The 22,093-nt window shown below is 38.7% G+C and overlaps 1 long non-coding RNA gene across 1 annotated transcript in view; it reads right to left on the reverse strand.

Annotated features, from left to right (window-relative positions):
• LOC129459662 (uncharacterized) overlaps window positions 1-19,280 on the reverse strand; it is a 30,610-nt gene extending 11,330 nt beyond the window's left edge. Inside the window, exon 1 of the long non-coding RNA XR_008650021.2 lies at window positions 18,505-19,280. This is a non-coding gene — a long non-coding RNA (uncharacterized lncRNA). The remainder of the gene's footprint in view (window positions 1-18,504) is intronic.
• Between the last annotated feature and the right edge of the window lie 2,813 nt (window positions 19,281-22,093).

Here is a 22,093-nt window from a genome sequence, read left to right on the forward strand (position 1 = left end):
TCTAAGAGATTGAAGCACTGATTTTCACATACCTACTTAAAATTTTTAGAAAAATGGAGCAGATAGCACACAAACCAGTAAGTCAGCTAACTAGTCAACAAATATGCACCAATCTACATGCCCAGTGCTGTGCCACAGGCTGTGTGACAATGCATGGTCTTCACCTGCTGACAGTTTGTCACATATAAGATAAAAAATAAAAATAGATAAAAAATAATAATACAGCAGCAGTGGCACCCAAGGACAAGTCAAAGTGTCAGAAAAGATGGGGCTGGAAGGATGGTGGAAGGCTTTCTGAAAGAGGTGGGAAGGGAGGGGTGTGGGCAGATGGGAAGAGTTTGCCTGAACAGAGAAGGTGGGGAACGGATAAAATGTAAGGACACCCTGCAGAAACAGAGGTGGGTGTAAGCAGAGGAAGTGGAGGAGCTGCTGGGGATAGTATGCGAGTTAAATGGAGAAGCTCAGGAGAGTGGAACGGGGACTACATACCCTCGGGAATTTCTTTTTCAGCTGAAATCCCTGACCTCAGCTTATGTTCGATGCTAGGAGCAGATTCGACATACCAAGGAGAAGTGGGAGGATAGAGGCACTCCGGCCTTAAAAGCCAAGGGACAAGGGGCACCCAGGACGAAGAGAAGTGTGACTACCAAAAGGCTTGCAGGTGCAATGAGAATCTCTGTCCTTCGCCAGAGCTGTCTCGAATTATCTTGAAATTGCATCCATCACTCAGGCTGTCTTCTTACAGGCAAAGGGGATGGAAGCTTTCTGTAGCCCTCACCCTCTCCAGCCTCCCAGACTCCTGTCTTCCTCAGGGGGAATTAAGCTCGCCAGACACAGCAGAACTAGGGAGACTTCAGAGAAGTGAGGTCTCTCAACTGAAGAAAGCCCTCTGAAAAATGCCCCTTATGCTGACTTGAAGAGCGAGTCGCATAAAACCAAAGCTGAAATCAGGAATTTCATCTCTGAAAGAAATGCTCAGGACTATTTTGACCCACATTTCTATTAAGCCCAGTCTCCTTTTCATTTAAATTTACACAGCAAAACAAATCCATTAATTTTGCTAGTGATGACCAACAGATCCTCAAAACAGAAAGTGTTTATTGCAGAAGTTTTAGAGAGAATTTGTATAACATGTTTAAAACTGTAGGGATTAAATCTAAGTTATCTAGAACTCCAGACATTTGGAAAGCTCATTCCTATGTCTGACTCAGGGTTAAAGTGTGGTTCCTTCATGCCAAGTTCGGTGTCTGCTACAAATAGTAACTCCCATGAGCTATGAAAGCTTGGGGGTGAGAAATGCGGGTGATGGCAGTAGGAAACATCTTGGATCCTATTGTTCTTTCTGGCTACATAGGTCAGAGTCCCAGCAGGAAATCATTTATCCCAAATATTCCTAATAAATAAATCACTACTTACAGAGATGTGGAGACAGTGGAGAGAACAAATAAGGAACACTGAGGTACCCAGAAACTAGAAAGAGCTGGGAGCTGTTGCCAGCCCAAGGACTTCAGAGGCCAAGGGGAGGAATTGGTGTTACCTGAGGGCAAGGGACATAGAGGAGGGACTGCCCAGAAGATGCTGTAGATGTGGGGGGCACAGCTGCTGCCAGAGATGTGCACTGGTCAAGGGAGGAGGCTGGGTAATTACACTGGTTCTTTCTCTCTCACACCCTTTGATTCCTTGCTAGTAGCTTCCACTGGTCAAATCTAACTAGAAACCAGAAAGAAGGGGACTCTCAGGTAATAATGTCCACAAGAGTCAGCCTTTAGGGCACAGAACAGGCAGACTGGAGAAGGATAGGTGTGTGGGTGCTAAGAGAATAAGCACATCACTGTTAGGAAAGCTATTTTTAGCTCAGATTCTACAAAGAATAGTATTCTTATTGCCAAGGAGTGAGCAGAATTTTGCTCAGCAGAACTTTGCTCAGAAGCAGGACACAGAAGACAAGACTCAGACCCCAGCATTCTCTGGAAGAGACTGGTGTGCACACATGCACATGCGTCTGCACACACAGTTTCAACATGGATTTTCACAGTGAAAGCAGGAGGAATATAAAAGTTAGCATTCTAAATATGGAAGATCTTAGCATTCTTTTTCACCCCACCCCAGAAAATTGGCCACTACAATAATACCCTCAGTCAGAAGATCCAAACAGCTTTTCTGGGAAATCCAACCACCCAAAGAGAAAGACCTTAAGATATAGACATAGAGACGCCCAACCAAAATGACCCAGCCTTTAATGGAAGCCACTGCTGTTCACTAAAGTCTAAGTGCAGAAAGTATACCTACACATAGGTTTAGAGCTCCCTATCACCATTTTGGTCCCCCAACTATTAAACATAAACAGCCAAAGCTTACCAGACTTTTGAGAGAATACTTCTAATATTCATGAAAAAGACCAAAATAGAAAAAGGCAACTGAGATAAAATAGTACGAAAGGAGAGGAAACTTCCAAAAAACTACTATTAAACACAAACAGATCAAGAGGAGAGAAACCCTTAGAGGGCAAAGGAGGCACCTTCAGAAAGAGAAAATATGACTGCAGGGGAAAAAACTCAAAAGATAGAATAAAGGAGAAACTTGGGGAAATTGTCCAGGAAATAGAACATAAAGAGATGGAAAGAAAAGAGAAAAAAATTCAACAGACCAGATAATAAGAATCCTCAAAGGAAAAACAGATAATACAGTGAAAGTCATAAGTAAAATCAAGCAAATCTTAGATCTAAAGGACTCAAGATTCTAATCTGAAAAGGTGCTACCAACAGCCCAGCACGGCAGATAAAAGTAGCCCACATGAATGCACATCATTATGAAATTTCAGAACACTGAGGCAAAAGAGAAGATCAAAAATTTTTCCAGAAAGGGAGTAAAACAATAGAAGTCATATACAAAGATCAAGTCTCAGAATAGTAAAGACCTTCTCAAAGCCACACTGAAGACAAAGACATTGGAGAAATGCCTTCAAAACATGGAAGGTAAGTTATTACTTTTATTCTTTTTTTTTTTTTTTTGAGATGGAGTCTCACTCTGTTGCCCAGGCTGGAGTGCAGTGGCGCCATCTCAGCTCACTCCAACCTCCACCTACCGGATTCAAGTGATTCTCCTGCCTCCGCCTCCCAAGTAGCTAGGATTACAGGTACCCGTCACTACGCCTGGCTAATTTTTGTATTTTTAGTAGAGACAGGGTTTCACTATGTTGGCTAGGCTGGTCTCAAACTCCTGACCTCAAGCGATCCGCCCACCTTGGCCTTCCAAAGTGCTGGGATTACAGTCGTGGGCCACTGCGCCTGGCCAAGGGTAAATTATTTTTAACCTAGAATTCTATGCTTGGCTAAATTATTATTAAAACATAGAATAAAGCTATTTCAATTCATGCAAGTTCTCAAAATTTTTACATTTGATGGACTCATTCTCAGGACATGCTCTGATAAAATGAAGTTAATTGAGAAAAATGGAAGCCTTTGTAAACAGAAGATGCAGGCCTGCTGCGGTGGCTCATGCCTGTAATCCCAGCACTTTGGGAGGCCGAGGCAGGTGCATCACCTGAGGTCAGGAGTTTGAGACCAGCCTGGCCAACATGGTGAAACTCTGTTTCTACTAAAAATACAAAAACTAGCCGGGCGTGGTGGTGGGCACCTGTAATCCTAGCTACTCAGGAGGCTGAGGCAGGAGAACCCGGGAGGTGGAGGTTGCAGTGAACCGAGATTGTGCCATCCCACTCCAGCCTGAGCAACAAGAGCAAAACTCCATCTCAAAACAAACAAACAAAAAACAGAATATGCCACACAAAGGGGAAGCAGAGGAAATCCCAGAGGTGTCAGATCCACTCCAACAGTGCACTGGCAGGAGAGGCCGCTCATCCACAGGAAAGCAGATGGAGGGCTCAGGAAGAGATGCCTCATAAAGATGGAATGGATAGACTCTCCATTGTGTTAAACACACCAAGAGGAGACTATACAACTAAAGGTGAGTTGAGGGATAATTTGGTTATAATTCTTAAAAATGTTAAAAAGTAATATTAATTCTAGAAAATTAATGAGTTATGTACTAAAAGAAAAATAATCAAGATGCCACATAGTTTAGCTGTGCACCACGCTTAATCGTCATTTAATGTAAACACTGAATGGCGATGAATCAAAAATTAGATCTCCATAGCGACAGAATGGAAGATAAGACATATGCAAAAATACAGTGATAGGAAGGAAACGTGGAAGAGAGCTGAATTCTCATCTTTGATAGTGAGAATTAAATGGATAATACTAAGTCTGAGAAATTAATATAAGCATTTTATTTAGAGATATGGAGTTAAACACTCAAAGATTCCATAAAAAGAGTTACCAGGTCTTGCCTCTGTGTAACAGGAGTAAAAATGAGATGTCTGGTGAATTTCTTATTTAAAAACAAGCCTTGTAGAACTATTTGACTCTAAACATTGTGCAGAAACATCTTGGATAAAAATTAAACCTACTTTTAAAAAATGGGTTTAAGTAAATAGTCAGACAAACCCCAATTAAGGGACATTCCATAAAAAGATTGGTCTGGACTCCTCAAAAATACCAGTTGTACAATTATTATGCTTGAATTGTAAACTATTTCCTTTAAATATCAATTGATAAAACTCAAAGAAAGGTTGAAGAATTGGTCCAGATTAAAATAAACTAAAGACACATGAGAACTAAATGTCGTATATGATCCTGGACTAGATCCTGGAATAGAAAAAAAAGGTGATTTAAAAGACATAATTGAGACAATTCAATGTGACATTTTCTGAATTTTATAACTTTACAGGAATTAGATAAAAGAATGTTCTTGCTTAAAACACACACACACACTAAAGGTGAAGAGTGATGTTATTTGAATTTACTCACCATTTAGTAAAAATATATGGCATATGTCAGGCACTGTATGGCTTATATCCCATGCATTGTCTCTGTAAAATATTACAGCAACTGCATTAAGTACTTTCTACAGCTACTTCTATTTCACAGAAGGGGAAACTGAATCTCAGAGAAGCTCAGAGAAATAGGAAGTGACAGAGCCAAGACTGGAAGGTGAATATATTTCCCCATTTTCTCCATTATCCTTTTTCATATTTTAATAAACTTTCATTTTTAAAACAATTTTAGATTTACAGAAAAATTGAGAAGATAGGGATGATAAACCAAGTTACATTAGCAAAAATTGTGAAATAAGAGTTCCAAGCACTCCATCTCACAGAAATGTAAATTTAAACAACCATGCGAATGACAAAATAACTTCACAAAAATGAAGGAATTCAAGTGTAAAGATTATAGCACCTGGGTGAAGCAAACACATAAGAAAAGATGCATGAAGAAGGTGAGAAGGATAGGTTCATATTACTTGTGTCAGCCCTCCCCAAAGCCTACACAGCGCAACACAGAGATGGACGCCATCCATATGGGAAAGATGGCAGTGAGCATCTGACTTCACCTCCACATCAGGCCCGCCCAGTAGACCCTAGGACCAGCTCAGCTGCCTCCACATCAGGCCCGCCCAGTGGACCCTGGGACCGGGTCAGCTTCCGTGGAACTAGGCTGCAGGCCATCCCCAGGAGAATCAACCTCCAAGCCCATCCTAGCACCAAACCAAACCCTGTAAAGCCAGGCTATATCATGCCTTGTGGACCCTGCACCAGGCCAGCCCTCACGGATCCAGTCTCCAAGCATGTCACTATGGACTCAGGCCCCAGATCCACCCCAGCACTAGGCCACCATTGTCCCCAGACCCAGGCCAGCCCCATAGACCCAGGTTCCAAGTGCACCTTCTCAGATCAAGGCTCCAGACTCACCCGCACTGACTCTGGCACCAGGCTAGGCCCCAGAGACCCTGGGTCCAGGATCACTCCAATAGAGTCCCATGCTGAGCTGGCTCTTGAAGACCCTGGCCCTAGGCCTACCCTGCGGACTGAGGCTCCAGGCCCACCCGAATTCCAGGCCAGTCCCCAGAGACACAAGCTCCAGGCCAACCCCAGCAGACCCAAGCTTCAGGCTGCCCCACCCCGAAAGTCCCAGGCACCAGGCTAGTACCTACAGACCCAGGCTTTAAGGCCTCCTTCTATAGTCCCAGGCACCAAGCCCACTGCCACAGATTCAGGATCCAGACTCAATCCTGCAGACCCAGTAGCCAGGCCCATCCCAGTGTGCTCTAGCACTAGGCCAAATACTGAGAACACAGACCAACACCTAAAAACCAAGGCACCATTACTGCTCACATGCTGACCCAGGCACTAGGGCAGACTGCTCAAGGACTCCATCAGCAAGACCAACCATGGACCACACCAACTGTCCTATCCAGAACTCTGGACAGGCTCATAAGTGAAGAACTTTTCCTGCTGAAGCCAATCTGTAAACACTGGAAGAGGTGACTTCTTGAAATGTGCAGATACCAATGCAAGGCCACAACAATCACAAATAATCAGGGAAACATGGCACCACCAAAGCAACAAAATAGAGCAAGAGTAATCAAACCTAAAGAAATGAAGACATATGAACTGCTGGAAAAGTTTCAAAATTATCACATTTTAGAAGCTTGGTAAGCTACAAGAATAACAGACAACTAAACAAAATCACACAAACAATAAATGGAAAAAATTCTAATTTCAACAAGAGACAGAAACAAAAAAATACTTTGGAACTGAAGATCACAATGACTAAACTTTGGCTATCGAGAATCCCACAATTGGCCAGGACAGTGGCTCACGCCTGTAATCCCAGCACTTTAGGAGGCCAAAGCGGGTGGATCATGAGGTCAGGAGGTCAAGACCAGCCTGGACAAGATGGCAAAACACAGTCTCTACTAAAACTACAAAAATTAGCCAGGCACAGTGGCAGGTGCCTGTAATCCCAGCTTCTAGGGAGGCTGAGGCAGAAGAATTGCTTGGACCCGGGCGGCAGAGGTTGTAGGGAGCCAAGATCGCACCACTGCACTCCAGCCTGGGCCACAGAGTGAGACTCTGTCTCAAAAAAGAAAAAGAAAAAAGAAAAGAAAAAGAAAAAGAATCCCACAGTCATCACAAATGCCGAGGCCAGCTGACATAGCTGCCTGGAATGTACACTGCACACTGCAATTCTCCTCCCAAAGATGGAGCCACTTCTGTGTCTCTTCCCTGGGCCTGGAGCTGCTACTGTGTTGAATCCCCACCCCCAGCTACTACTGTGTTGAATCACCACCCCCAAGTCATTACCACACCCGGTGATCTGGAATGAAAACGTCACAGTGCTTCACCTTATGTGACCAAGTTGTGCTGCCCTGCACCTCACTCTGGGGCCTGTCTCTCGGCTGCTGTCTGCCATCACTGGTCCATGATACTGCTGCTCTGCCCCATCCCCTGGAAACTGAGTCATAATTCTGAACTACCGTTATGAAGCCCCCTGGGTCATGAGTCACAGCTCTGACTAGCCATCACTAGACCTTGCTGCAGCTTCTTTGCATCCCATGCCCACGGGTCAGAGTTGTGACTGCAACCTGCCATCCACTCGGCTGCACTACTGCTGTGCCCTACCCCTCGGTCCCAGACCACCACTAAGCTCTGTCACCCCAGGGCCTGTGGTACTGCTACATCTTGGTTCACCAGTGCTGAGTCAACATGGCATGCTTTGGAGACAAAGACTCCATGGACAATCTTCACACACCTATGCATCAGACACTGTTCCCAGTTCCACAGAAAATATGCCACTGCCACAGGCCCTGGGTGCCAGGGTAGTTCTGTATGTCTCTGAGTAGTAAACCCAAGAAAGAGTAGGATGATATATTCAAACACTGAAGGAAAAATTGCCAACCACACATACTTTATCTGGCAAAATTATCCTTCAGAAATGAAAGAAAGGTAGACTTTCCTAGACAAACAAATGTGATATTGAGAGTTTATGACCACTAGATGTACCTTTCAAGAAAGTCTAGAGTTTTCAAGCTGAAACAAAAGGACACAAATTAGTAACTTGAAAACATATGAAAGTATAAAGTTTACAGGTAAATGTAAATATATGGTAAAAATAAGAATAATACTGTAATAGAAGCATGCAATTCACTTTTATTTTCTTAAAAGACAAAAATATTAAAAATAACTGTAGCTACAATATTCTAATAACGGATACACAATATAAAATGATGTAAATTGTAACATCAACAACATAAATATAATGGAGACTAGTAAAATCATAGAGCTTTGTATGCAACTGAGGTTAAATTATCAACTTAAAATAGACTGTTATAACTATAAGATGTTTTATGTAAGCGTCATTGTAATCCAAAGAAGACACTGTACTAGATACACAAAAGATAAAGGAATCAAAACCATAACGGATAAAGTCATCAAACCAAAGACAGCAAAAAAGTATGAAAGAAACTACAAAACAGTCAGAAAACAATTAACAAAATGGCAACATGAAGTCCTTACCTATCAATAATTATCTTTAAATTAAATGCATTAAATTCTCCAATTAAATGACATAGAGTGGCTGAATGGATAAACTAACAAGATCCAACTGTATGCTTTCTACAGGAGACACAATTTATCATTAAGGACACATACAGGCTGAAAGTACAGGGATAAAACATACTATGCAAGTAGAAATTTTAAAAGAGCAGAGGTGGTTATATAAGACAAAATAGACTTTAACTCAAAAACGGTCACAACAGACCTAGAAGATCATTATATAATGATAGCATGGTCAGTTCATCAACAGGGTATAAGAATTGTAAATATTTAAGCACTCAACATTGGAGCACCTAAATAAATAAATCAAATATTAACAGAACTGAAAGTAGGAACAGAAAACAATACAATAATCATAGGAGAACTCAATACCCCACTCTCAACAACGGATAGATTGTCCAGACAGAAAACCAATAAAGAACTTCAACAACACTGTAGATCAAATATACCTAACAGACATACTCACAACTTCCCACCCAACAGTAGCAGAATACATTCTTGTTGAGCACACATGGAACATTCTCCAGGACAGACCATATGTTAGGTCACAAAACAAACCTTACCAAATTTAATAAGTCTGAAATCACACTAAGTATCTTTTCTGAAGTAATGGTATGAAACCAGAACACAATAACAGAAGAAAAACCGGAAAATTTACAAATCTGTGGAAATTAAGTAACATACTTCTGAAAATCAGTGAGTCAAAGGAGAAATTAAAAGAAAAAGCAAAAAATATCTTGAGATAAGTGAAAATGAAACACAGCATGCCAAAATGTACAAGGGACATGGCAACGGCACTTCTAAGAGGGAAGTTTACAGTGACTAACACCCACTTGAAGAAAGAAGATACATTTCCAATTAACAACCCAACGTTATACCTCAAGGAATTAGAGAACAAAGAACAAGCTAAGCCCAAGGTAAGTAAAAGGAAAGAAATAATAAAAGTCAAAGCAGAAATAAAGGAAATGAAGACTAGAAAAATAATAGGCCAATGAAAGTAAGAGTTTGGTTTTTGAAAAGATAAACACAATTGACAAAACTTTAGCTAGACTAAGAAAAAAAGCCAAATAAAATTATAAATTAATATAAACATATATAATATAAATATAAATGTATAATTTATTTTATATATAAATATATAAAAATATAAATATATATTATATATTATATATAAATATAATAAATATAATAATATTTAACATCCAATGTTGAGTGCTTATATTTATATAAAATATATAAATATATAAAAATATATAAATATAAATATATATTTTTATATATTTATATATAATATATATTAATATTTTATATGTTATATATAAATATATATTAATATTTTATATGTTCTATACAAATATATATTAATATTTTATATGTTCTATACAAATATATATTAATATTTTATATGTTCTATACAAATATATATTAATATTTTATATGTTCTGTACAAATATATATTTATATTTTATATGTTCTGTACAAATATATATTTATATTTTATATGTTCTATGCAAATATATATTTATATTTTATATGTTCTATACAAATATATATTTATATTTTATATGTTCTATACAAATATATATTTATATTTTATAGGTTCTATACAATATATATTTATATTTTATAGGTTCTATACAATATATATTTATATTTTATATGTTATATACTATATCTTTATATTTTATATGTTATATATAAATATATTTATATTTTATATGTTATATATAAATATATTTATATTTTATATGTTATATATAAATATATATTTATATTTTATATGTTATATATAAATATATATTTATATTTTATATGTTATATATAAATATATATTTATATTTTATATGTTATATATAAATATATATTTACATTTTATATGTCATATATAAATATATATTTATATTTTATATGTTATTTATAAATATATATTTATATTTTATGTTATATATAAATATATATTTATATTTTATATGTTATTTATAAATATATATTTATATTTATGTTATATGTAAATATATTTATATTTTACATATTTATATATAAATATGTATTTATATATAAATATATAAAATATACACATAAATTTATGTAAATATATAAAACTGATGTGACAGAAATACGAAGGATCAAAAGAGGCTACTATGAATAATTATATGTCAACAAATTGGATAACCTAAAACAATGGACAAATTCCCAGAAACATATAAGTAATCAAGACTGAATCATGAAAAAATAAAAAATCAGAACAGACCAACAATAAGTAAAAGATAAATCAGTAATTAATACATTTCCAGCACACAAAAGCCCAGAACCAGATGACTTCACTGCAGAATTCTACCAAACACTTAAAGAATAATTAACACCAATCTTTCTCAAACTTTTCCAAAACACTGGGGAGGTGGGAACACTTACATATGCTTTTAATGAGGCGAGTATTACCTTGATAGCAATGCCAGACAAGGACATTACAAAAAAAGAAAATTAGAAGCCAACATTCCTGATTGACATGGGTTAGTGCCCTGAAAGAAAAAGGGGAAGAGTTTGTTTGTCCCTTCCACCATGTAAAAACACAGGGAAAAAGCACCATGTATGAGGAAGAAGGCCCTTAGGAGACAACAAATTCTTCTGGTACCTTGGTCTTGGACTTCCCATCCTCTAGAACAAGGGTCCCCAACCCCCAGGCCATGGACCAGTACTGGTCACAAAGCAGGAGGTGAGTGGAGGGCAATTGAGCAAAGCTGAGCTCTGCCTCTTGTCAGATCAACAGCAGCATTAGATTCTCGTAGGAGTGTGAACCCTATCGTGAACTGTGCATGTGCTGGATTTAGGTTGCATGCTCCTTATGAGAATCTAATGCCTGATGACCTGTCACTGTCTCCCATCACCTCTAGATGGGACCATCTAGTTGCAGGAAAATAAGCTCAGGGCTCCCAGTGATTCTACATTATGGTGACTATGTAATAATAACAGAAATAGAGTGCACAATAAATGTAATGCACTTGAATTATCCCAAAACCTTCCCCTCCATAGTCTGTGGAAAAATTGTCTTCCACAAAATCAGTCCCTGGTACCAAAAAGGTTTGGGGACTGCTGCTCTAGAACTGCAGGAAATAAATTTCTGATGTTTACAAGTTGCCCAGTCTCAAATAGTTTGTTATAGCAGCCCAAATGAACTAAGATAGACTTCAATCAACATTTCTTCAAAAAAGACATACAAATGGCAGCAGATATGTGAAAAGATAACCAACATCGCTAATCATCAAGGAAATGTAAATCAAAACCACAATGATATGTCACCACACACCTGTTTAAATGACCATTATCAAAAAGACAAAAGACAAGTATTGGTTAACCCCAGGCACATTGTCTATGAGTTAGCCCTATTTTGAAAAAAAAAAAAGGTAAGTGTTGATGAGGATATCGAGAAAAAAGAAACCTTTGTGCACTGTTAGTAGAAATGTAAATTGGCACAGACACAAGGGAAAATGATATGGAGTTTCCACAAAAAAAAAAAGAATTGTTAATAGAACTACCATATGATCCAGCAATCCCATGTCTAGGTACATATACTAAGGCATTGATGAGAATCTTGAAGATATATTAGCACTTGTATGTTCTTTGCAGCACTCTTCACAATAGCTAAGACATGAAAACAACCTAAATTTTCATCAGTGGAAGAATGAACAAAGAAAAATGTGGTATTTACATTCAATGAAATATTATTCAGCCTTAACAAAGAAAGAAATCCTGCCATTGGTAATACATGGGCAAACCTGAAGCACATTATGCTATTTGAAATAAGCCAGGCAGAAAAGGACAAACACTACGTGATCCCATAAGTAATCTAAAATAGCCAAGCTCACAAAAGCAGAGAGTAGAATGATGGTTGCCAGGTTGGGGTGGAGGGGAAATGGGGAAGTGTTGGTCAAAGGATACAAAGTTGCAGTTATGCATCATGAGTAAGTCGTGGATTTCTACTGCACAGCATGGTACCTATAGGTTAACAATTCTGTGCCGGGTGCGGTGGCTCACACCTGTAATCCCAGCACTTTAGGAGGCTGAGGTGGACGGATCATGAGGTCAGGAGTTCGAGACCAGCCTGGCCAACATGGTGAAACCCCATCTCTACTAAAAATACAAAAAGTAGCCTGACCTGGTGGCACACGCCTGTAATCCCAGCTACTCGGGAGGCTGAGGCAGGAGAATAGCTTGAACCTGGCAGGCAGAGATTGCAGTGAGCCAAGATCCTGCCATTGCACTCCAGCCTGGGACAGAGCTAGACTCCATCTCAAAAAAAAAAAAAAAAAAAAAAAAAAAACCTGTATTCTATATTTAAAAGTTTGCTAAGAGTTTAGATTTCAATTTCAGTCTTCTTATTACCAAAAATGAATAAAAAAAGAGAGAGGGAGATATCTTTTGGAGATGATGTGTATATTTATGGCCACTGATTGTATCAATAGTTCATGGGTATATACTTATCAGAAAAACAAGTTGCATGCATTAAATGTGTATGGCTTTTTGTATGTCAATAATAATAAAGTAGTTTTTTTAAATGTAGCAAACAAGATCCAGCAGCATATTAAAAGATTGTATACCATGACCAAGTTGGATTTATCCCAGGAATGCAAGGGTGAGTGGTTCGATGTATTAAAATCAAACAATGTAATGCACCAAGTTAATAGGGGGAAGGAAAACCACCTGATCATCTCAATGGATGTGTGCATTAGTCTGCTTGCACTGCTGTAACAGAGCACCACAGCCTGGGTGGCTTAAGCAGCAGAAACATGGTTCCCACAACTCTAGAGGCTGGAAGTCCCAGGATGACGGGGCTGGCAGAGTTGGTTTCTGGTGAGGCCCTTCTTCCTGGCCTGCATTTGCCACTTTTCTCACTGAATCCTCATGTGGCCTTTCCTCAGAGCATGTGCACTTCCGGTGTCTTCTCCACTTTTTATAAAGACACAAATCCTATTGGAGTAGGGCCCCATTCTTATGACCTCATTTAACCTTACCTACTCTTTTAAAGGCTCTACCTCCAAATATGGTTGCATTGAGGGTTAGAGCTTCAGACTATACATTGTGGGCGTGGGGGGAGAGCAGCTAAATCTATAATGATGCAGAAAAAATGTATGATGAAAGTCAGTCTCCTTCACTATGAGAATCTTTCACAAGCTAGAAACAAAAGGAAACTTCCTCAACCGTATAAAGGGAATCTATGAGAAACTCACAGCTAACATCATACTTAATGGTAAAAGACTGTAAAAGATTCTGTGATCAAGAATAAGACAAAGCTATGTGTTCTTGCCACTTCTATTCAGCAGTGTGCTGTAAGTTCTAGCCAAGGCAAGCAGGAAAGAAAAAAAAAAAAAAGAAAGGCATTCAAATTGGAAAGGAGGAAGTAAAGTATCTATGTTAACCGATGATATAATTTTATATGCAGAAAATTCTAGAGACTCCATATGAAAACTATTAGAGCCAATAAACTCAGCAAAGCACCCAAGTTGCAACATCAACATCCAAAATCCAGCTTATTTCTACACACTTGCAATGAATAAGCCAAAATTTAAGGTAAGAAGGCAATTCCATTCATGATGATAGCATCCAAAAGAATAAAATACTAGAAATAAATTTAACCAAGAAACTGCAAGATTTACACACTGAAAACATTCAAAACATTATTAAAATAATCAAAGGAAATCCTTTAAAACTGGAAAGACATCCCTTCCTCACTGATTGGAAGAGCTATTGTCAAGATGGCAATACTACCCGAGTCTATCGATGCAATTTCTATCAAAATTTCAACTTTTGTTTGCAGAAATAGACAAGCTGATTCTTAAATGTATATGAAATGGACAGTAAGCCCAAATAGTCAAAATAATCTTGAAAAAGAAGAAAAAAATTGGAGGACTCATACATTCCAATTTCAGAAATTACCTTGAGGCTATAATAACTAAAAAGCATGTAGAATAAAGAATAAAATTGTTATTTTACCTCACAGAAATGTATATTTAAAAATTAATTCAAAATGGATCAAAGATCTAAATATAAGCTAAAACTCTGAAACTCTTAGAATAAAATACAGGAGTACATTTTCATGACCTTGAATTTAGTGATAAATTTTTAGGTATGATACCAAAAGTACAACAACAAAAGTAAAGCAGATAAATCTGGCATGTTAAAAATTAGAGACTTTTGTACATTGAAAAATAATATCAATAAAGTGAAATGAAAACCTACAGAATTAAGCAAAATATTTACAAATCATGTGTCTGATAAGGAATCAGTACACAGAATAAAGAGCTCTTACAACTCAACGATAGCAACAAAACAACCTAATTTTTAAATGGCCAACAAACTTGAATAGATATTTCTCCAAAGAAAATACACATGTGGCCAATAAGCACATGAAGAGATGCCTCACTCAACACCATGAGGCATGAGGAAAATGCATATCAAAACCACAAGACACCACTTTCCACCCACTAGGTTGGCTCTAATCCAGAAAAGAAAGGGAAGGAAAGGGAAGGGAGGGGAAGGAGGGGTGGAGAGAAGGCGAGGGGAGGCTAGGGGAGGGGAGGCGAGGTGAGAACAATTGTTGGGAAGGATGTGGAGAAGCTGGAGCCGTCATACACTGCTGGTGGGAATGTAAAATGGTGCAGCTGCTGTGAACGCCTTGGCAGTTCTTCACGAAGTGGAACATGGAATTACCATTTGACTGAACAATTCTACTCTAAGGTGTACACCAAAGAGAACTAAAAACATATGATCACACAATAACTTGTACATGAATGCTCATTCATAGCAGCATTATTCAGATTATACTAAATGTGGAAACCACCCAAATGGCCATGAACTGAGGAGTGGGTAAACAAAATGTGGTGTATCCATACGATGGAATATTATTTAAGCATTATACAACATTTAAAATAAGCAAGGAATTAAATTCTCATGTATATTACAACACAAATAAGCCTAACTGAAAGAAGCCAGATATTAAAAGCCACATATTTATAACTCCATATATATGAAATATCCAAAATGTGCAAACCCATTAAACCAGAAGGCAGATTAGTGGTTGTCAGGACTCTCGTGGTTGTTTCCTTGGAAGATGACATGGGAGATGAAATGAACTCTTACACATTGTCATTCACCACCTTTTGCAGTAAGGACCATTTGTTTTTTCTTCCTTTTTTACAAAGAGACTCAGGAGAAGGCTATAAACCAGGCAGCGAATCATGCCTCAGCCTCCTGTCACTATTTTAAACAATAGCTTTGCAAATAAAACTAGAGGTTGAGGGACCACTCACTCCACAGCAGCCCAAATAAATGCCTGGGATGCACCATCTCACTCCTGCAGATTATTTCTTGACTTTTTTCATCATTGGAATAAATGACTATATCACAAGGTCTCCTGAAAGGTTGCTGATTAAAGTACCCTCTATTGTTAAAAACATAATTAAATAATGCTTGGATTTATCACTTTCTTTGTAAAGATGAGACATAAAAGATATTAGAATCTCAAATGACACGGTTAGAAAGTCATCCAGTTAATAGTACTCTTTAATTATCCCGGCTAGCCAGCACTGCAGCATGTCTGCAATGCTTTGTTATTTATGGACATTAAACTGCAAATCAAGTCGTGAAGCTCTCCCCTCTTATGAGTAGTCCAAAGACTGTTAAACAAAAGAGAATTTAAAACAGCATCGAGTTATAAATATCCTGCTGTTTGGTATAGTTTGTCAATCTGTTACCACTTATATTTTCTCTAACAGCTCTCTAATTAGCACTCACTTTTGAAACTACTGTTCCTAAAATGTTTATATTGGAAGTTACAAATTACTGTCTAATTATACCGGCTACTTTGTTTTGCATAAAGAATAAATAAAATCCCATTTATGCCATAAAAATACATGCACTGTCATCACTTTTTCTATAGGATGAGTAATAAACTTTGCCAGCTTTACACTGAAAATCAGCAATGAACAACTTTAATTAAATTTGATAGCGTGAGGATTCATGACTTCACTTCTTTAAGGGGTGAATTGCTCGCAAGCAGGAAAAGTTTGCACAGAATCAAAAGATACCATCCCAGTAGAATAACAAACTCAGCATCTGAATTGCACATTCCAGAAAAAAACTTCTTTTCAAATTTTCAGCTTTTTATCTTTTGCCCTGCACCAAGGAAATTGGAATATTTGTGCTTCTACAAACTCAGTCTGGGTGAATCCTAAAAATCAGTGCTAGGGAGAATCAGAATATGGGAGAAACCTCTATTTGAGGAAAAAATAATCAAGGCAATGCTTTTGATAAAATTCATTTCTTGGTAGATTTACTTAAGTTCTTCCCATGTCATGATGTCTCCCTGTGAAATAAGCCATTAGTCATCAAAACCAATCATTCTATCATTGAGAATTCCTCATTCAAATTCTCTTGTTGTTCATGTGAATGTGGATCGTATTATTTGTTCAAAAAATTCACTGTTTTTACTATGAAAGAGAGGGAGTCATCATAGGAGGCTTATACATCTTACTTCACTGACAGCTAGCATGGTGGCACAATTTGCTTTAACCAATGGAATGTGAGCAGCCACGTCTGAACAAAATTTTGAGAGCCATCATGTGGTCTGTCATGACACATGAAGCCATGCATGTACTAGATGAAGGTTGCTCCTTCTGTCATGGTCCTGGAATGAATATAATATTGAACAGAGCCACATCAACCCATGATACATGTGAGCTTACAATGATGAAATGGTGGAGGTTATTTGTTACTATAGCATAACTTAGCCTAGGCTGACTGATACATTCACTTAACTGCTATGGGCTATGTTAGCATTTAGTAAGCATCCAATAAATAATAGATGAATAAACTAATAGATAGATGGAATGAAAGCTATAAAAATTATTACTTAAATTATATCTGCATACGCAAATGCTGGTTCTCCATGTAACAGAAAATTCTTCTACATTACATTGAGACCAGCTATATTTTCTAAGCACAAGGCCTACACATCTATATTTTACCCAAAAAGTGAAAGTTGATCCACACCTGTATTCTCTGATTACCAAAAAATTGTATCCTGTGTCAGAGGCCAGCTTGTTAGTTCCTTTATAACCTGGTCAGTGGGGGTGGTCTTTTCCTAACACCCTGCACAATCCTGTGCAATACATCTGCAACACAACAGCACTGTGTGGTCTCATCAATGTGTTTTACAAACTCTCTTATGTTGGAGAGAGGGCCAAGTGGCAGCTCCAACACATCTGCACAATGAGGGTCATTTGAATTTGGAAAATAATCAGGGCATAATACAGGGCATAGCTGCCTCCCACATAAGCAGTCTCCTGGTTCAGCCTGAAAATACACCATTTTGGATTTGCTTGTATGCTAATTGTACTGACTTATGTAAGTTCATAAAATATTCACACCCCATATAAAATCTCAAATCGTGATGTCCCTAGCAATCTTCACTAAGTGTCACATATTGTGGAAATTATTCACTCTGGTCTGTCAGTGTTGGCCAACTCTACCTTGCTGGTAGAGTTTTGCTGGAAGATTAAACTTCATAACTGATATGACTTCATATACTCCAAGTCTGCCACACAAGCCATAACTGAGACCAATTTCTCATGAAACCAAAAGCCCTCAGCAAAGCAAAGCACTGACCAACACTGCATCTCTGGCTGGACTTGTCTCAGCATTCTCTGCACGGTGGGCCTAGAGAATTATAGAAACAAGGAGCCCTTTCTTGCTGGTGGCAGAATGTGCAGACAGACAAGACCAGCTGTGAGCCATGCTCTGTCATTCTCCCTAAAACAAGTTTCAATATTTCACAAGGAAGGGCAACATTTTTTTTCTATCCAAAATAGTCATCCTTTCTTCTATTACTCCCTTACTTATAAACCACAGTTACTGTGGTTGAAGGGATGAAGTCACAGTCAGGCCTGGCCAATAGAAACTTAAAGGTCAAGGTTTCCATGAGTGCAGGGCAAGTACAGCTGGAGGTACCCACAAAATGTTTGAACACTCAAATTGCCCCTTGTGAAGAAACTAACTTTCCTTTTCTTCCTTCAGCAGACGCACAGTGAGTTCCCACTATGTTCCAGGCCTCTGTGAGGTGCTCAGGGAAAGCAAGGGGCAAAGCTGACATCGTTCCTGATGTCACAAACCTGCAAGTTGAGCAAGAGTAAGAGGCAAGTAAAGAAATCTTCACAACCACGAGTGAACAGCATTGCAATAGAGAAATCACAGGGTGCTGTGGAAGTGAGAAAGCAGCTCTTCACCTTGTCTGTAGGGCGGGTCAGGAAAGAAAGGCTTCCTTGGATTAGGCTAAAACATAAAGGATGGCTCCAAGGTAGCCAGGTAAAGAGAAAAATGAAAGGAAGCTTCCAGCAGGAGAAAGAGCAAGTGTGATGGCCTAGAGATGAAAACGACCATGAGGCCAGGAGAAACTGCAGAAGACTGATGGAGAACGAAACCAAGAAGAGAAATGGAGGGAAATGAGCCTGCAGGGCAGTCAAAAAAGATCTTTGAGCAAATGTTGAAAACTTTGGGGTATATCCTGAAGGCAATGAGGAGCCATGGAAGGAGTTTCAGCAATAATCAGATTTACATGTTATTCGAATCCCTTTGGCTACAGTATGAGGGACAGCAGATCTGGGTGTGGGAAATCTAGTTAGGGTGCTGTATTAGTTGTTATTGCCATGTGAGGAATTATTCCAAAATGTCGTGCTTTAGAACTGCAGCATTTACTGTCTGTCTCTTGGCTTCTATGGGTCAGGAATCTGGGGGCAAATTTCCTGGATCCTCTGGCTCAGTCACCCTCAAGGCTTCCAAGTGTCATCCAGGACTGCAGTCACCTCAAGGCTCCACTGGAAAAGGATTTGCTTCTAAATTCAATCATGGTAGTTTGCAGCTGATGGGCTAAAGCCCTCAGTATCTCACCGACTGCTGATCAGAGGCCATATGAGAGCTGACAGCACAGCTGCCTGTGACCTCAGATTAAACAAGGAGAGGAGCCAGAGGGAGAGTAGGTGAGCAAGATGGAAGTCCTAGTCTTTCTTAGTCTAGCTTCAGAAATTGCATTCTGTCACTTTTGCCATATTCTATTCATTAGGAACAAGTCACCACACCCAAACCAAACTCAAGGGGGAGAATACGTCAAGTGGGCATGAATTCCAGGAGACAGGAATCAAAGTGAGCCATCTAAGATGCTGCAAACCACAAGAGCTATTAAAATAACTCATGCATGAGATGCTAATGGCCTGTATGAGGGTAGCAATAGTAGAAACAGAGAGAAATGGACAAATGATAAATGAATCAAAAGGATTTGGACATTGGAGTTAGAAGGCGGTAGAAGTCAAGAATGATTCCCAGGTTCTGGTTTGAGCAAGTAGGAGGATGATTATGCTACTTGCTGAAATGTAAACACTCAAGGAGAAATAAATTTTCAGAAAGAAATTTTATGCATTTTGTTTTGTAAATATTCACTTTGTGGTGTCTGTGAAACACTGAAGCAGAATTGTCAAATAAATTGTTGTCTTTCCAGGTCTGATTTAGAACAAGAGAACTATTTGTATAAAAGCATATATTAAAATGAATTCTACTCACTTGTTAATCTGGTTGTACAAAGCCATGGCCGGATGAATGGATAGATGGATGGGTGGATGGATGGATGGATGGATGGATAAATGGATGGAAAGATGGATGGATAGATGAATAGATGGACAAATGGATGGATGGATGAGGTGATGGATGACCCATCTGGTCCACATATGAAAAGAAGATCATAGCAGTAGTATCCATCATTCCGTAATTATCTAGTCAGCAAAGATATAGATGAGCCCAGAAAAATTTTCTTCTGGTTGCAATGTATTGAGATTGTACAAATCTCTCTGTCCTCCCTTTGGATATGACACATTGAATATGACAACCACATTATCCAGCTTGTGCTCAAGCCAAATTTTAATGTGTCAAGAATATGCAAGCACCTGAAATGCAAAGGACTTGGATAACAGCTTTCATTTGCAGATGTCTCTGACCAATAAGAGTAAACAGGATAGGCTCACAAGATCAGAGTTGCAAAAGCAAGGGCCATTTGCCTTCAGAGATCCAGAAAGGTCTCTCAGGAGGAATTGATTTTGGGATATGAAGTCTTGTCTCACTAAGAAAATGCAGGTGTATGATGGGAATCAGTTAACTGTGTTCAGTTTAGTTTTATTGTTCAATAACATATGTTTATTATAGCCTCCCATGAACATTCATCAGAGGCTTTATTTTATGATAAAGCCAAAAGGTGGCAAGGCTTTTCAGAAAAATCTTCTGAGAAAACAGGTAGGATTATCTTGAGCACACAGATCAGTCCTAGGAAATCCTGGTCTTATTCATATTAATGATGGTAGGCCAGGCATGGTGACTCATACTTGTAACCCCAGCGCTTTGGGAGGCTGAAGCAGGCAGACCACATGAGGCCAGGAGTTCCAGGCCAGCCTGTAAACATGGTGAAGCCCCATCTCTACTAAAAATACAAATATTAGCCAGACGTGGTGGTGCACATCTGTAGTCTCAGCTACTCAGGAGGCTGAGGAAAATTGATTGAACTTGGGAGGCGAAGGTTGCAGTGAGCTGAGATCGTGCCACTACACTCCAGCCTGGGTGACAGAGTGCGACTCTGTCTCAAAAAAACAAAACAACAAACAAACAAACAAATTAATGATGGGAAAAAAGAAGGAACAGGGTGTTGGAAACAAATGTTCCTGGGCATCCCTCCACTAACTCACACATAGACCAAAATCCTGGATGTCATTAATGTGCAGGAAGGTAGCAGCTTCTTTGGCCACACTCCTTCTATCAGGAGCTCTGGAAACAAAGCCACATCCTTTTATTCCCGTCTATAAACCCAAACCAATAGCCCTCCTTTAGTTTTTTCATTTCAAGGTTGTCTATAAATCTTTGCTAAGGAGAATTATGGTGAAACTGTCAATGAAGGCCTGACTGAAAATCACAATAGTTTCTTCTATTAACTAGGGGAAAACAAGCTATTCATTATGGATGATTGCTAATTAATTTTCTACGTGCAATTGTTAATTATAACAAGAATATATTATACCTGCTGAAGGTCTGGTTGAAGATAAAGTAGTCACCAGAATCCTATAAAGAATAGCAAAATATTATTAATTATTAATTATTAATTAATTTAGTTAAGTGATCAACTAAAAATCAGTATTACGTGTCTATTGAGAATTTACAATGTGCCAGGCATGGCTCTAAGCAGTTTACATTGAACTTTACAACCCCACCATAGGGGTGGGTATTTGGTACACTAGGAAGCAGATGTACTAAAGGATGAAGCAGCTTGCCCAAGGTGACAGAAAGAGAAACTGATTTATTATGGGAGGTAGGGTAGAACACTTCAGAGCACTGTATTTTAACCTTTGTGTTCATTACAAAACTCATTCCATACAACAGTCCTGCAAGGCAGGCAGTGGAACCATCTCGTCTTAAAGATTTGAAGTTGAGGCTCTGATAAAAGAAATAACTTTCCCAAAGTCACGCTGCAGCAAGAGTGGGATGCAACTCAAACCCAGGACCGAATAATTCACAGCCCATGACCCCAGCTGCTGGGGATAGTACACGAATGGCAAA

The sequence above is a fragment of the Symphalangus syndactylus genome, chromosome 13 (genome assembly GCF_028878055.3).
Source record: "Symphalangus syndactylus isolate Jambi chromosome 13, NHGRI_mSymSyn1-v2.1_pri, whole genome shotgun sequence".
NCBI lineage: Eukaryota > Metazoa > Chordata > Mammalia > Primates > Hylobatidae > Symphalangus > Symphalangus syndactylus.